We start from the raw sequence: 15,675 nt of genomic DNA, 5'->3' as shown, positions 1-15,675 counted from the left end.
CTGTTGCTGGACTTAAGTTCTCTGGTCTGAGAATCAATAAGGGAAACCTTTGTGTGGTGGAAGATTTCAACAAAATCCAGTTCTACAAAAGTTGCTTGAAGAACAATCAATCTCAAGTTAGCACATGCTCAGTTGGAGGTTTGAAGCTTGATGAGAGATTGCTTGCTCTCATTGTAACTTGGATTCTAACTCCAAGGGGGAGTAATCACTCTGTGCTGACTGAAGAAGATCTGGTTTACATCTTCTGCATCACCAAGAAAGTGAAGATCAATTGGATTCACATAATCAAAGAACATATGCAAAAAGCCATGAGGTTAGGCGATTACCATTATCCCTATGTTGTTTTAATATCTAAGTTTCTACTCTATTTTGAAGTTAATCTCGAAGATGAAACTTCTGAGTTGGTCAAGTCAACTCAAGAGTTGAACAGTGGATCACTCAGGAAGATGGGCTTTACAAAAGTAGGTGGAAAGTGGATAAGTAAGGATGGTGATCATGGTGCCTCATCAAGTGGTGTTGCTCATCTTGAACAAGATGAACCTGTTGATATGGATGTTCAACATGAAGATCTAGCTGGAGATTTTCAAGATGCAGGGCCTAGTGCTGCTGATGGATATCAAAGAGAAAGAATGTCAACCATGTCATCTTTTGAAAGACAAATGATGGATAGGCTAGATAGCTTTGCTAAAAATCAAAGAAGCCTTCATGATTTGTGTGTTAGTAACTTTCAGAGGATTGATACAAGGTTTGACAACATGGATACAAGGTTTATGACTGTGGACGAACAGATTGAAGTTGTCCAGAATCAAATCTTTGATCTTCAGTTTGCTGATGAAGAAGAATGAAGGAAAAACAACCGATTGGTCAACAAAACAATCGATTGTTTTTGGGCTGTTCTTTTCTGGTTTTAAAATTTCTTTCCTTCTACTGTTGCTAGTTTATTCTGATGTAATGGAAACAATATCTTGTTTTACCTCTTATCTTTGTCTATTTGTGAAGACAAATAGGGGGAGATATATGATGTGTTTGTGTTTCCAGTTTGTTTAAATATCTCTGTTTTTCATTTTGTTAAAAACAGTTTGAGTAACATGTATTCTGTTTCTGATATTAACTGTTTTAAGATTTAAATGTTTATCTGTATGCTAACAAAATATCAGAAGTTCAATATATTGCTCAAAGTTCTATTGCAGGAACTGCTTCAGATTTAATCAGGTACAACACAGGCATAAGGGATTTGTCTTCATCAAATAGGGGGAGATTGTTGAACCAAGTGGTGTTCAATGTTTTGAAGAATCCAAATCCTTTGAAGGATGTTGAAGCCTCTGCTTTGCTGTGTGTTGCTGTGCTGGTTTAAGCTTTGTTCTGGGGTAGTTTAATATTGTAATCCACCCTTAGATTAAATCTCAAGCAATTAGCATCTCAATCTTTATCAAAGTAAAATGTTTTTCAAACTAAGTTTAAACAATCGATTGTTTTGTCGAAACAACCGATTGTTTATACTTAGGTGTTTTGAGAAAGTTTGAAAATTGTTTTTAAATGGTGAAATTTGTTAAGTAACAAAACAACCGATTGATTCGAGGAAACAATCGATTGTTTGTTTTGAAACCATAACAGAAAAACTGTTTTCTTTGACTGAGCTTTAAATGCTTTAACTGAATACGCTCCAGTCATTAAATGCTTTGACCAATCTATTTTAAATGCAATTAAGAGTTTGTTAAGATTTGATAACAAACTATATTCTTGAATATATTTTGAAAATCTGTTTTTAAGGATTAAGAATCTTGAGACAAAGTCTTTTAACTAAGAGTTTTTCAAAGAGTTCTGAGATTGCTTAAGAGTTGAGAGATTGATCAAAGGTGCTGGAATAGGATTCTACTTGTATTGATTTCAGATATTCATCTGTAACAAGTGTAATCTTTGTAAACTGCTGAACAATTCGTTTGTGTGTTTTTGCTGAGATTGGTTGTGTGTTCTTGAGGTGTTCAAGATCAGCAATCTTAGTGTTGGCCAAGGAGAGTGTGTTTCTTGAGGTTTTCAAGGTCATTCTCTTGGTTGTTGTGTAAGTGATCAAGGTGTGGTTGCTTAGTGGATATCCTCAGGGTTTCTGAGAAGACTGGATGTAGCTCTGGTTTGGAGTGAACCAGTATAAACAACTGTGTACAATCTCTCTATCCCTAACTCTTTAATTTCAGTTTGTTTGTTGTTTGCTGATATAAACAACCGATTGTTTTTTCTAGTATTACAGTTTTTGCTTGCTGTTTTGGCTAATTGAATTGCTGAATCAATTGGTTTATGAAATAAATTCATTCTAGCTTTGAAAAGTTTGCGAAAACCCCTTAAAACAATTCACCCCCCCCTCTAGTTTAAAGCCATCTTTTCTAACATAATGGACATTGGACTTAACAAGAGGCCAGTCGTGGTCTCTTGGGAGGATTTGAAGTTATGCATGCGCGCTATATTTGTGCCTCCACACTATAGGAATGAGCTCTTGTTGAGAACCCTTCTCATTTCACCACAAGAGGTAAAAAAGGTAATGCTTTCCCAAAAGAATATTTCCATAGCTTTCCCTAGGACCCTTGAGAGTGAGTTGGCGGTAGATAGTCCTTAGTGTTTGGCAAATTTGGTAAAGGAATTTGAAGATGTTTTTCAAGATCCCCCCAAAAGGATTATCTCCTCCAAGGGGCATTGAGCACCAAATAGATTTCATTCCCAGTGCTTCTTTACCAAATAGGCCTGCATATAGGACCAATCCAATCGAGGCCAAAGAAATTCAACAACAAGTATAAGGATTAATAGCTAAGGGGTGGGTGCAAGATAGCCTGAGTCCTTGTGCCATGCCTGTGATTCTTGTCCCTAATAAGGATGGGAGTTGGAGGATGTGTACAAATTGTCACGCCATAAACAACATAACAATTAAGTATAGGCATCCCATTCCTAGGTTAGATGACTTGTTGGATGAGTTACATGGGTCTCAAATCTTTATCAAAATTGATCTTAAGAGTGGTTATAACCAAATCCGGATTAAACCCGTAGATGAATGGAAAACCGCCTTTAAGACCAAGTTTGGTTTATATGAGTGGTTAGTCATGCCTTTTGGCTTGACCAGGATCAAAACAAGAGTTGTGAGGTCTGGAGGGAGACTTGAGGGCTGGTTTTCAAGAGATAATGAGCTCATTGAAAGGTATCACTTTGAAACTAGCACAAAGGTGATCAACAACCCCAAAGTTGTTTCCTTTGATTGGCTGAAAAGCCAAGAGCTAGACAATGTGAGGAAGCTTCTCAAGGACCAGCTGCTGAGAAGGTTCTTGGAGATGAAGGGAAACATATACCCTTATTTGATTCGGGTATTCTACACCAATCTCAAATTTGAAGGAAACAATCTTGTTTCTCATGTGAAGGGTGTTGACATGGAGATCACTCATGATGTGTGGACTGTTGTAGCTGGCCTGAAATATACTGGTCTAAGGATTAACAAGGGAAATCTTGGAGTAGTGGAGGATTTTAACAAAGTCCAATACTACAAGTGATGTGATTCCACTAGCACAATTAGAATGATTCTTGACATTCTTAGGAATCATCTTGAGTTGGTTAAGAGCTAGGCACTTTATCATAGAAATGGATCAAGGTTCAATGAACAAGAACTCACCAAAACTAGTGCCAAAACATAAACTCATATAGAAGATCCAATTATTGTCAAATTGAACCGAACAAAAAGGCACAAAAGCTAAGCAAACTGAATTTGAATGCTGGAAATTAAATTGAACCGAACAAAAAGCTGGAAAATGAAGAAGAAAGATGAAGAACAGCAAAGCATAGTGAAAGAACCGAAGCAACACAAAATAAGTAGAAACTGCCGAACAAAAATCAACAAGGAAACAAGCTAAGACAAGGAAATAACAAAAGAAGAAAGGAAGGAGAAGAGAGTGCTCATGAAGATGGAAGAATGGTTGGATGATCACACCACTAGAAGGATGGTTGCTCCTAGATGAGTGTGTTGCCGCCACTTGAGGACACCATGGATCCTTCAAGATGAGACTAGAGAAGAAGGCTCAAAAGCTCTCCAATGATCACTCAAAATTTGAGTATAGTTTCTTTTCTCTAAAATTCCAATCTGAAATTTACAAAGGAAGCACCTCTATTTATAGCCTAAGGTGCTAAAAAATGCAAGCTAAACAATTTCAAATTTCCCCCCTAAAACAAACTAGAACCGGCGCCTATTTACAAGGCATGAGGAAGGTGTGACCTCTTCCTTCACTTTGGCACCTTCTATTCTACTCCTACACCTATCTACTAATACACCCCCCTCCTAAAGCTCCTAACTAAAGCCTAAAAGATGTTATAACAAAAGAGGTTTCTAATGTTTCCCTCTAAGCACCTTCAACCAAAGAAATTACAAAAAGAGAAAATAAATGTCCCCTAGCTCCTAAAGCTTTGAACATGCTTCTTGTAAGCCTTTGAGGTGGGCTTTGACCTCCATGGGCGTCCTCCATTTGTGCCTCTACCTCTTCTTGATCTTGTTGATTGGCCTCCATGTTCTCTTGAGCTTGATCTCCATCAACAAGAGTTGCTTGAAGAATCAACAAGCCCAAGTGAGAACTTGTTCGGTTGGAGGCTTGAAGCTGGATGAAAGGGTGCTTGCTCTTATTGTAACTTGGATTCTTACTCCAAGGGGGAGCAACCATTCTGTCTTAACAGAAGAAGACCTTGTATACATCTATTGCATCATGAAGAAGATCAAGATCAATTGGATCCATATCATCAAAGAGCACATGCAAAAATCCATGAGGTTAAGTGACTACCACTATCCCTATGCTTTTTTAATCTCTAAATTCTTGCTCTATTTTGAAGTGAATCTTGAAAATGAGACCTCTGAGTTGGTTAAGTCAACACAAGAAATGAACAATGGCTCTCTAAGCAAGATGGGATTCACCAAAATAAATGGAAAATGGGTGAGCAAAGATGGTGATCATGGTGGTTCATCAAGTGCTGCAGCTGCTGATTTTGATGAAGAAGATCAAGCTGCTGACTTGGATATTCACCATGAAGAACAGCTTGTAACCAATTTTGGTGCTGGAACCAGTGCAGGAGATCAAGGGGATGAGATGCCTTCTATGTCTTCTTTTGAAAGATACATGGTGAATAGGCTTGATGGCTTTGTCGAGAATTAAAGAAATATCCATGATTTGTGTGTGAGCAACTTCCAAAATATAGACAACAGGACCAACAACATGGATAGTCGGTTTATGACCTTGGATGAACAGATTGAAGTTGTTCAGAATCGTATCTTTGAACTTCAGTATGACAAGGATGATTAAAGGAAAAACAACCGGTTGAATGCTCGAAACGACTGATTGTTTTTGCCCTGTATCAGTTTAAGTGCTTTTGTTTTTTATTTCTGTATAATCTGGAACAATTTCCTTTTTTTATCTCTTCTTATTGTCTATTTTTGAAGACAAATAGGGGGAGATTTTATGTTGTGTTGTCTTTTATTTTCTGCAAACTCTATGTTTTGTTTAAGTGAACTTTAATTCTGTTGTTTTCTACTGATATGTTGGTATTCTAACTGCTGATATGCTGCTTATTTTTTACTGCTCTAACCTTCTATCAGATATATTGTGCTTTGCTTAAACTTTTTTTTGCAGGAACTGCTTCAGATTCCATCAAGTCCAACACAAGCAACTAGGGATTTGTCTTCATCGAATAAGGGGAGATTGTTGAATCAAGTGTGTTCAAGCTTTGAAGAATCCAAATCCTTTGAGTTTCATGGAAGGCTGGATGTGCTTGATGTTGCTGAGGTGCTTTAGAATAGGATCTGAGGTAGATTATCTGTACAAATCCACTCTTGATTGAATCCAAAGCTTAAGCATTTTCAAACCTTTTGAATTGAAAGTGTTTTCAAACTAAGTGAAAAACAACCTGTTGTTTTGTCAAAACAACCGATTGTTTTACTCTTAGGTGTTTTGAAAAAGGTTGAAAACTGTTTTTAGTGATTAACTTGTTGTCAAACCAAAACAACCGATTGATTCTCACATTCAACCGATTGTTTGTTTTCAAATCATAACAAAAAACTATTTTCTGTATTGACTGAGCTTTAAATGATTTTGTAACTGAATACGTTCCTGTTTTAAATGCTTTGACCATTCTTTGAAAGTTATAAAGAGTTTGTTCATCTTTTGTAACAAACAAGAACTTTAATCATAGAAAAACAAATTTGAGTTTTTCACTGTTTTTGCTTTCAAGAGAAAAAGATTGCTTTGATCAAGAGAGAGTGGAATAGGATTTCATTTGTATTTATTTCAGATCATTCTGTAACAAGTGTAATCCTTCTATACTTTCTGTAAACTTTGGTGTGTTAGGGCAAGAAGTGTTGTGTGCTCTTGAGGTGGTCAAGATCAACATTCTTGGTGGTGTATGTGCTGAGCCAAAGGAAGTGTGTTTCTTGAGGGGATCAAAGTCACTTCTTTGGTGGTGTGTGTAAGTAATATAGGTTTGGTTACTTTGTGGATTCCCCAGTGGTTTCTGAGAAAACTGGATGTAGCTCTTGGTTTAAGAGTGAACCAATATAAACTGTGTGTGCAATCTCTCTCTCCCTTAAACTCTTTAATTTCAGTTTGTATATTTGTCAACTAGTATAAACAACCGATTGTTTCTGCGAAACAACCGATTGTTTTTCTGGTGCTGTATTAAATTGCTTTGTGTTTTTGGCAAACTGAATTCTGAATCAAGTTTTCTCAAAGGAATTTCATTTTAGACTAAAAAGTTTGCGAAAACCCTCTTTAAACCATTCACCCCCCCTCTAGTTTAAAGCCATACATTCTAACACCAAGTACCTTCATGCGTGCACCATGTTTTACGGCCTTTCATTGGCAAGTGAGTAGTGGTCTATTTTGATGACATTCTTATCGATAGCTTGTCTTTAGAGGATCATGAGAAGCATGTTAGGCAAGTGTTGGAAACCCTTAGGAAGGAGAAATTGTATGTTAATTTTGCTAAGTGTGTTTGCAATAGATCATATAGACTTCCTAGGGTTTGTTGTGAGTTCCAAAGGGGTGCATGTAGATAACGAAAAGGTTGCAGCAATTAGACATTGGCCAACACTCACCAATGTTAGTGAGGTACGAAGTTTTCATGGACTTGCTAGTTTTTATAGGCAGTTTGTGAAAGACTTTAGTACCATTGCCGCACCTCTAAATGCCATAGTAAAGAAGGATGTGATGTTTAAATGGGGACAAGAACAAATTGAAGCTTTTGAAACTTTGAAAGATAACTAAAGCCCCAATTTCAAACCTTCCTAACTTAGGCATTGGGGCTGTCCTCCTTCAGGAGGGCCACCCCATAGCTTGTTTTAGTGAGAAACTCAAAAGGGAGTCATCTCAACTACTCCACATATGATAAAGAACTTTATGTTCTTGTTAGAGCCTTGCAAAATTGGCAACACTACCTTTTTGCAAAGGAGTTTGTGATACATAGTGATCATGAATCCCTTAAATATTTGAAAGGTCAAAGCAAGCTTAATAAGAGACATGCTACGTGGGTGGAGTTCATTGAGCAATTTCCTTATGTGCTCAAACATAAGCAAGGTAAAACAAATGTGGTTGTGGATGCTCTTTCAAGAAGTTATACCTTGCTAAATGTTTTGTGATCCGATCGGTCATCGGTAGTCGATGACGTCAGCATCAGAGAACCACGTGGACCACTCGCAGGGTGACACGTGGACCAGGTGGCAGAGAGGTAGGGGGACGATCGCCAAGAGAGGTGATCGGTGGTCAGTAACCAAGTTACCACCGACAGATCAGGCGGCAGAGAGGTCGGGGGATAGATCACCCAGAATGGTGATCGGTGGTCAGTAGCCAAGTGACCACCAGCAGACCAGTTCCCAGACTCGCGCCTGGAGGCGGAGCGCGAGTAGCGAATAAACACTGATCAGTCATCGGGTGTATTGTCATCGGGGTCTCGTGTTACACACAGTTAAACTGGGACTAAGGTTCCCAGGGAGAGCGTTACGCATGGACCTCGCATGAGCACACCTCAAGGAATCATGCATGAGAGTGGCCTGAGGGAACTAGTAAGCCAGTCGGTGATTGGTGATTCCCTCAACCCATTTCGTGCGTGTCATCCTGAAGGGTAAGTCGCCTACGCAGAGAGTAACGTTTGGTGAGTGCGCCTAGACCAGCCACACCCGACGTTCTCCTAAGAGTATGCAATTTACCCAGATAAGAGAAGCATCCTAAGTTACTCCGCAAGGGCGTAACTTAGGCAGACAAAGAGAGGCGCTAGAGCCCTTCCAGTAAGTGACACGTGTGTGGTTAGATGTGAGTTGCAGGCCTCCACGTGTCATCATCTGAGAGGGGTGCGGTCCAGACAAAAGAGCACTCCGTACCGCTAAAGGTACAGACAGGCGCAGCCAAGCGCAGACATGCGCAGACTCTCACGCTCCCCATTGCTGATTCTGAAGGTACGCTTTCTCTGAAAAGCATGACAGGGTTCTGACACATGCCAGAAAAGCATAACAGAATTCTGTTATGCCCAGAAGCAGGGAAAGAGAGATAAAAGGGAGAATGAGAGTGAGAGTAGAAAAAAAAGAGAAAAAAGATAGACGAAAAACAGAGTGCAAGTTTTTTCTCACACACACATTACTAGTTTCGAGTTTCTGGTGGTTCTGTTGGACTAACTTGATCGTCGGAGTGCAAACGGCCGCTAGAGGCGCCGTCTGTGTATTTTGCAGGTCACATTTTGAAGACATCTGAGAGAAAGTTCAGAGGGTGATTCTTCAGGAGACGCAGTCGCGAAGACAGGGCAGAGAGTGTTACGAAGCGATTCACCCACGTTCGAGTCGCCGGCAGGATCATTTTGGATATTCAATACTTAGGTTTTCATCACATAAAGAAAATCTATAAAGATGACCTTGATTTCTCTCTCATCTATCAATTGTGCTCCTAAGGAGGACACAAAGAATTTTACATACATGATGGTTTCTGTACTGGCCAAACCTCAGACATCGACATCAAACATTGGTATCAAACATCGACATCGGACATCGACACCTGTGGAGCAGGTCGGTTAGGTGGTTTGGTCGCGATGATGGCCCACGTAAGTGGGGCCCCAGAAATAGTATGTGTTGAAACCTAGATATAAGAAAAACCTAATTCGCGGGAGAGTTCATGCATGTGGTGTGTATAGTACATTCGGGTCTAGCACAAGTAAATATTCCCTGAAGGCGCTAAGGCCTAAGAGCGCTAGGGTTTTCAGGGAAAGCTGCATGCATGGCACATAAGAATTAGGGCACTGTACTGGCCCGACCTCGAACATCGGCTTCCGAGAGGTCGACGTCAGACGTCGACATTGGACCTTGGTGGTCTGGTCGCATTAATGGGCCACGTAGGTGGGCCCCAAAAATAATAATGAGTTATCACCTAGATATAATAAGGACCTAAGTCACGAGAGAAGTTCATGCATGTGGTGTGTCTAACAAGTTCAAGTCTAGCACAAGTAAATAATCCTTGGAGGCACTAAGGCCCGTAAGGGTTAGGGTTTCCAAGGACAGACTGCATGCATGACACGTGAATACTTAGGGCACCCATAGAACACGCAACGCTGGTACAAAAGTTGGTACCCTGGCGGCCATACTGTTAAGATTTTGCAGTCTAGAAGAGGCAAGTCTTGTGTCGCGGTTGCGCTAAGCTTGTGCAACGGGTCATAGGATGCCTCACCATTAACCCTAATTCCACTAAAGGAAGATCCTCATGGGACAGGGAGTTGACCTAGATACAACCTATATAAAGGGTGGTAAGAACCCTAGACAGGTACGCTGTTTCTAAGACTAAAACTGCTTTACATACTATCAGTTTCTAGCCCAGTACTGACTTGATCGTCAGAGTGCAATCAACAGGAAGGGCCCCATCTATTTCAATGAGCCACTCTCAACCACCCAAGTAAAGAGCAGGAACCACCAGAAAATAGGAGGAGCCACCATCTGCCTTTAAAGTCAACAACGACTGAGTCAACCAGCGAGAACTGGCACCTACAGAACAAATGGACCCCGCAAGCGCTAGTACATGAGTTGCTACCCTGGCGGCCATACTGTTAGATTTTGCACTCCAGAAAAGGAAGGCCTCCCCATAAAGATAATTACACTAGAGGTAAGGTTTTGGTGAGAGAAATGTGGGGACAGTGATTTGACCGAAAAAATCCTATAAAAAGGGTCATGAGAACCCTGGTAAAGGTACGCCGTTTCTAAGATTGGCACTTGTACTGGCCAAACCTTAGACATCGGCATTAGAGATTGGCATCAGACCTCGGTGGTCTGGTCGCGTTGATGGGCCACGTTAGTGGGCCCCATAAATAATAATGAGTTATCATCCAGATATAAGAAAGACTAAAATCACGGGAGGGTTCATGCATGTGGTGTGTATAGTACGTTCATGTCTAACACAAGTAAGTATTCCTTGGAGGTGCTAAGGCCCATGAGGGTTAGGGTTTCCAAGGAAGGACTACATGCATGGCACGTGAATAATTAGGGCACCTATAGAACAGATGGCCCCGCAGCGTTGGTGCATGAGTTAGTCCCTGGTAGCCATACTATTACGATTTTGCACTCCAGAAGAGGCAAGTTTTGTGTCGCAGCTACGCTAAGCTTGTGCAACGTGTCACAAGATGCGTCACTAGTAACCCTAATTCCACTAAAGGAAAGATCCTCGTGGGACAGGGAGTTGACCTAGGTACAACCTATATAAAGGGTGGTAAGAACCCTAGACAGGTACACAGTTTCTAAGACTGAAACTACTTTACATACTCACTGTTTCTTAGCCTAGTACTGACTTGATCATCGGAGTGCAATCAACAGGTAGGGCCCCCTCTGTTGTAACGGAGCCACTCTCAACCACCCAAGAAGAGAGCAGGAACCACCAGGAAATAGGAGGAGCCACCATCTGCCTTTGAAGTCAACGACGGCTGAGTCAACCGACGAGAACATTTGGCGTCCACTGTGGGGCCCGATAAAACTAGGTCCCACCCACAATTGGATTTAGAGCCATCCAGCAACATGAGGAATACGAGGCAAGGTGCATCTGCACTAGAAAGAGGAGACAGTGTCTCCATGCAACAACTCATGGAGACCATTCGTGCCCTCCAACAAGCCGTAGCGGCGTCCAAAGCTGACTAGGACAAGATTTTGGCTAAGGTTCAAGCCGAACAGGCAGGCAACCATAACCGATTCCAGGATGATTTGGCTGCGTCACGCGCAAACAACGATTAACTGCACAGATCCAACGAAGAACTGCGTAGAGATTTGCAACGCATGGGTGAGCGCACGACAGATGAGCGAATTCCGCCCTTACCAATTAGGGCTCGCCCTATGCCTTTTTCCCAAGCTATCATGGACACTGTGATACCAGCCAGTTTCATGGGTCCGAAAATCACCTTCACAGGTGTAGAAGACCCAAAAGCTCACATCACGACCTTACACACCCAGATGATGATCTCAAGAGGCACCGACGCCATGCACTATAAGCTATTTATGGGAACATTCTCAGGCACAACGTTGGACTGGTTTATCAGTCTTCCTGATGGACACATTACTTCATTTGATCAATTCTCAACATTGTTCAAAGAGCAGTACATCGTCAACCAGGCGCACCCACCAGACACAACTTTCAAATGGAGCTTAAAGAGCTAATCGCAGTCCCTAACGTGGCAGACAGACTGAAGTCACCCCCGAAGACCGATAGGAGACTTGGGCCCAGCAAAGACACTTGGTGTGAATTTCACCAACTTTTGGCCACAGCCTGAGCAACTGTTTAGCATTGGGGTACCAGTTACACGAACTGGTAAGGAATGGTTTCCTGAAGGAGTACCTGCAAGAGAACTAAGGGGTCTCGACGACAGCGGTCCCCGTGGGAGATCAGGGACATGAGATACCTGTCCATGGAGAGATCAACACAATATCTGGAGGGTTCTCGGGAGGAGGATGTATCGCCTCCCAGCGAAAGAAATATGCCAAGGAAGTGATGGCAGTAGAAGCAGGAGAGCCTGACCAGTCCCCGGAACCCAACCTCTTCTTCACGAAGGCCGATCTGTAAGACGTGGTTCCACATGACAACGACCCCATGGTGATCTCAGTAGTGATGACAGGAAAACGAGGGCAGTAGCCTCGACGAGGCATATAAAGATGAAGTTACCCTTCCTTGAGAGAACAGTGATAAAAATCAAGTCTGACCAGAAGGCGGCGAAGAAATGCTATGATAATAGCCTAAAGACAAAGAAAGAGGAATGCACCATAACCAACCAACCTCCAGGGGGAGAAGGGGTTACCCGAGTAGAGGTCGCCTGAGAAGATCGACCAGAACCAGTGGAGGAGGTGCTGGAAAGGGAGATTGGGTGAAGGAAGTTCAAGCTTGGCAGATCCCTGAGCCAGGAGGCACATGACCAAATTGCCGAGGTGATAGCACGACACCTGGATGCCTTCGCGTGGACTGCCTCAGACATGCCTGGAATCGACCCAGATTTCTTGTGCCATCGCCTCACCATGGATCCCCAGGTCCGACTAGTACGCCAGAGGAGAAGAAAGTTTAGTGAAGAAAGGCGACTGGTCATCAGGCAGGAGACAAAGAAGTTGTTAGATGTTGGCCACATAAGAGAGATCCAGTATCCCGAATGGATGACCAATGTAGTATTGGTCAAGAAAGCCAATGGCAAGTGGAGGATGTGCGTCGACTTCACAGATTTAAATAAAGGTTGCCTGAAGGACTCATACCCACTGCCCAGTATCGTCGCCTTGGTGGACAGCGCGTCAGGCTGCAAGCTTCTTAGCTTTATGGATCCTTTCTCTGCATACAACTAGATCCGGATGCTTCCCAGGGACGGGTGCAAGACGACATTCATGACGAAGCTCTCCTGTTACTGTTATAAGGTGATGCCTTTTGGGCTCAAGAATGCAAGTGCAACCTATCAGAGGTTGATGGATAGAGTGTTCGCTCCCATGATAGGGCGAAACATCTAGGCATATGTGGATGACATGGTGGTCACCTCCTAGGTGAAGGATCAACACGTTGCTGATTTGGAGGAGTTATTCACCATGATAGCCAAGTACAGATTAAAGTTAAACCCCGAAAAATGTGTGTTTGCGGTAAAGGAAAGAAAGTTCTTAAGGTTTCTACTCACCGAGTGTGGGATAGAGGCAAACCCTGAGAAGTGCGCTGCGATTAAAGCCATGAGAAGTCCGACCTGAGTGAAAGAAATGCAATAGTTGACATGGCAAATGGCCGTTTTGTCCCGATTTGTATCGGCAGGAGGGGACAAGGGGCATCCCTATTTTCAGTGTTTGAAGAGGAACAACAGGTTTGTATGGACCAAGGAGTGTGAAGAATCGTTTCTCAAGTTGAAGGAATACCTAGCCAGCCCCCTAGTACTGTACAAGCCACAGCTAGGTACCCCACTACGTTTGTACTTCGCCATCACAGATCGGGTGATTAACTCGGTCCTTGTCTCAGAGCAGGACCATGTGAAAAGATAATATATTTTGTCAGCAAAGTTTTGCAAGGGCCTGAGGTGAGATACCAGGCCATAGAAAAGGCGGCCCTAGCGGTAGTGTTTTCAGCACGAAGGCTTCGCCATTACTTCTAGAGTTTCACCGTAATAGTAAAGACAAACCTCCATATTCGCAAGGTCTTACAGAAGCCCGATGTGCTGGGTCGGATGGTGCGTTGGGCGGTTGAGCTATCAAAGTTCGATGTGCAGTACGAGCTAAGAGGACCTATCAAAGGTCAAGTTTATGCAGACTTCATAGTAGAGCTCTCCTTGGCAGCCACACACCAAGAGAAAGCAGATTTTAGATGGGTCCTCTCCGTAGACAGGTCCTTCAACCAACAGGGCAGTGGGGATGGCGTCATTCTGGAAGGACCAAATGGACTGCTGATCGAGCAGGCCCTACGGTTTTCTTTCAAGGCTAGTAACAACCAAGTTGAGTATGAGGCCTTGATCGCAGGAATGTTACTTGCCAATGAGATGGGCACAAATAGGTTGCTGGCAAAGAGTGATTCCCTGTTAGTAACAGGGCATGTTACAGGAGAATACTAGGCCAAGGACCCTCAGATGGACGCATACTTAGAGTATGTTAAGATCTTGAAAGAAACTTTTGCGGTGTTCGAGCTAGTACACGTCCCCCGAGAGAAGAATGCCCGAGCTGACTTGCTAGCAAAGCTCTCCAATTCAGGCAAGAGGGGCAGACAGAGGACAGTCATACAGGAGACCTTGAGGATGCCTTGAACCACCACAAATTGCATAGTAGAAGTCCAGCAAGTAAGCACCTTAGAAGGTGTTAAGAGAAGTCATTGGTCACTGACTCAAGAAACATTGAAAACACCCGGAGTAAGCGCACATGTCTTGTCAAGGGAAGAATTGTCGTTGCACGTTTGCCTAGTTGAAGAAGGCGAAACCTGGATGACACCCTACAAACGCTACTTAGCTGTCAGGGTACTCCCGCTGGAGCCCACAGAGGCCAGAGTAGTCAAGAAAAATTCGAGCAGGTATACCCTTGTGGATGGGAGTTTGTTCAGACATGGGTATAATCACCCCATCCTGGTTTGCGTAAATGGTGAACAATGCACACTTATCATGGAAAAGCTCCACGAACGGATATGTGGGAGTCACATCGACGGCCGAGCTCTCTTATCAAAAGCCATTCACGCAGGGTACTGCTGGCCAACCATGAGGGAAGACTGCACGAGGTATGCATAGTGATGCAAGGAGTGTCAGCGACATGCTGACTGGCATAATGCGCCCCTAGAGGAGCTACGATCGATCCATAGCTCATGGTTGTTTCATACCCGGGGGATCGACATTCTGGGACCATTCCCTCTAGCAGTGCGACAGATGAAGTATCTTGTGGTTGCCATTGAGTACTTTACGAAGTGAATAGAGGCCGAGCCAGTTGCACAAATCACAACTCACAAGATTCAACACTTTGTGATGTGATTCCAATAGCCACATAGAACAAGATTCTTGACATTTTTAGGAATCACCTTGAGCTGGAAAATATAGAGGCACTTTTCTTAGAGTTGGATCATTGTTCTAAGACAAGAACTCACCAATAACTAGTACCAAATCCCAAACTCATTTGGATGAACCAAATATTGTCAAATTGAATCAACAAAGAGATTAAAACTGGAATTGACCAAACAGAATTGAACAAATGATCAAATGAACCGAACCAAAACAGAAATTAAAAACAGAAACAGAACATAGTGCTGGAAAAAAAATAGAAAAACCGAAACTGAAAAATTCAAGAACACAAAGCAACATGAACAATTGAAGAAGAAGAAAGGAAGGAGAAGAGAATGCTCATGAAGATGGAAGGAGGATGGATGATCTCGCCACTAGAAGTGTGGAATGCTCCTAGATGAGAGTGATGCCGCCACTTGAGGACTCCATTGATCCATCAAGATAAGACTAGAGAAGAAGGCTCCAAAAGCTCTCCAAAGGTCACTCAAAATTTGAGTAGAGTTTTCTTAGATTAATTCCAATCTGAAAAATACAAAGAGAGCACCTCTATTTATAGCCTAAGGTGCTGAAATATAAGCTACACAAATTCAAAAAAACTCCCTCCCAAAAAGCTTCTAGAATTTGCGCCTAAAACAAAGCATGAGGAAGGTGTGACCTCTTCCTTCACTTTGGCACCTC

The sequence above is a fragment of the Phaseolus vulgaris genome, chromosome 7 (genome assembly GCF_000499845.2).
Source record: "Phaseolus vulgaris cultivar G19833 chromosome 7, P. vulgaris v2.0, whole genome shotgun sequence".
NCBI lineage: Eukaryota > Viridiplantae > Streptophyta > Magnoliopsida > Fabales > Fabaceae > Phaseolus > Phaseolus vulgaris.
This window is presented reverse-complemented; position numbering follows the sequence as displayed.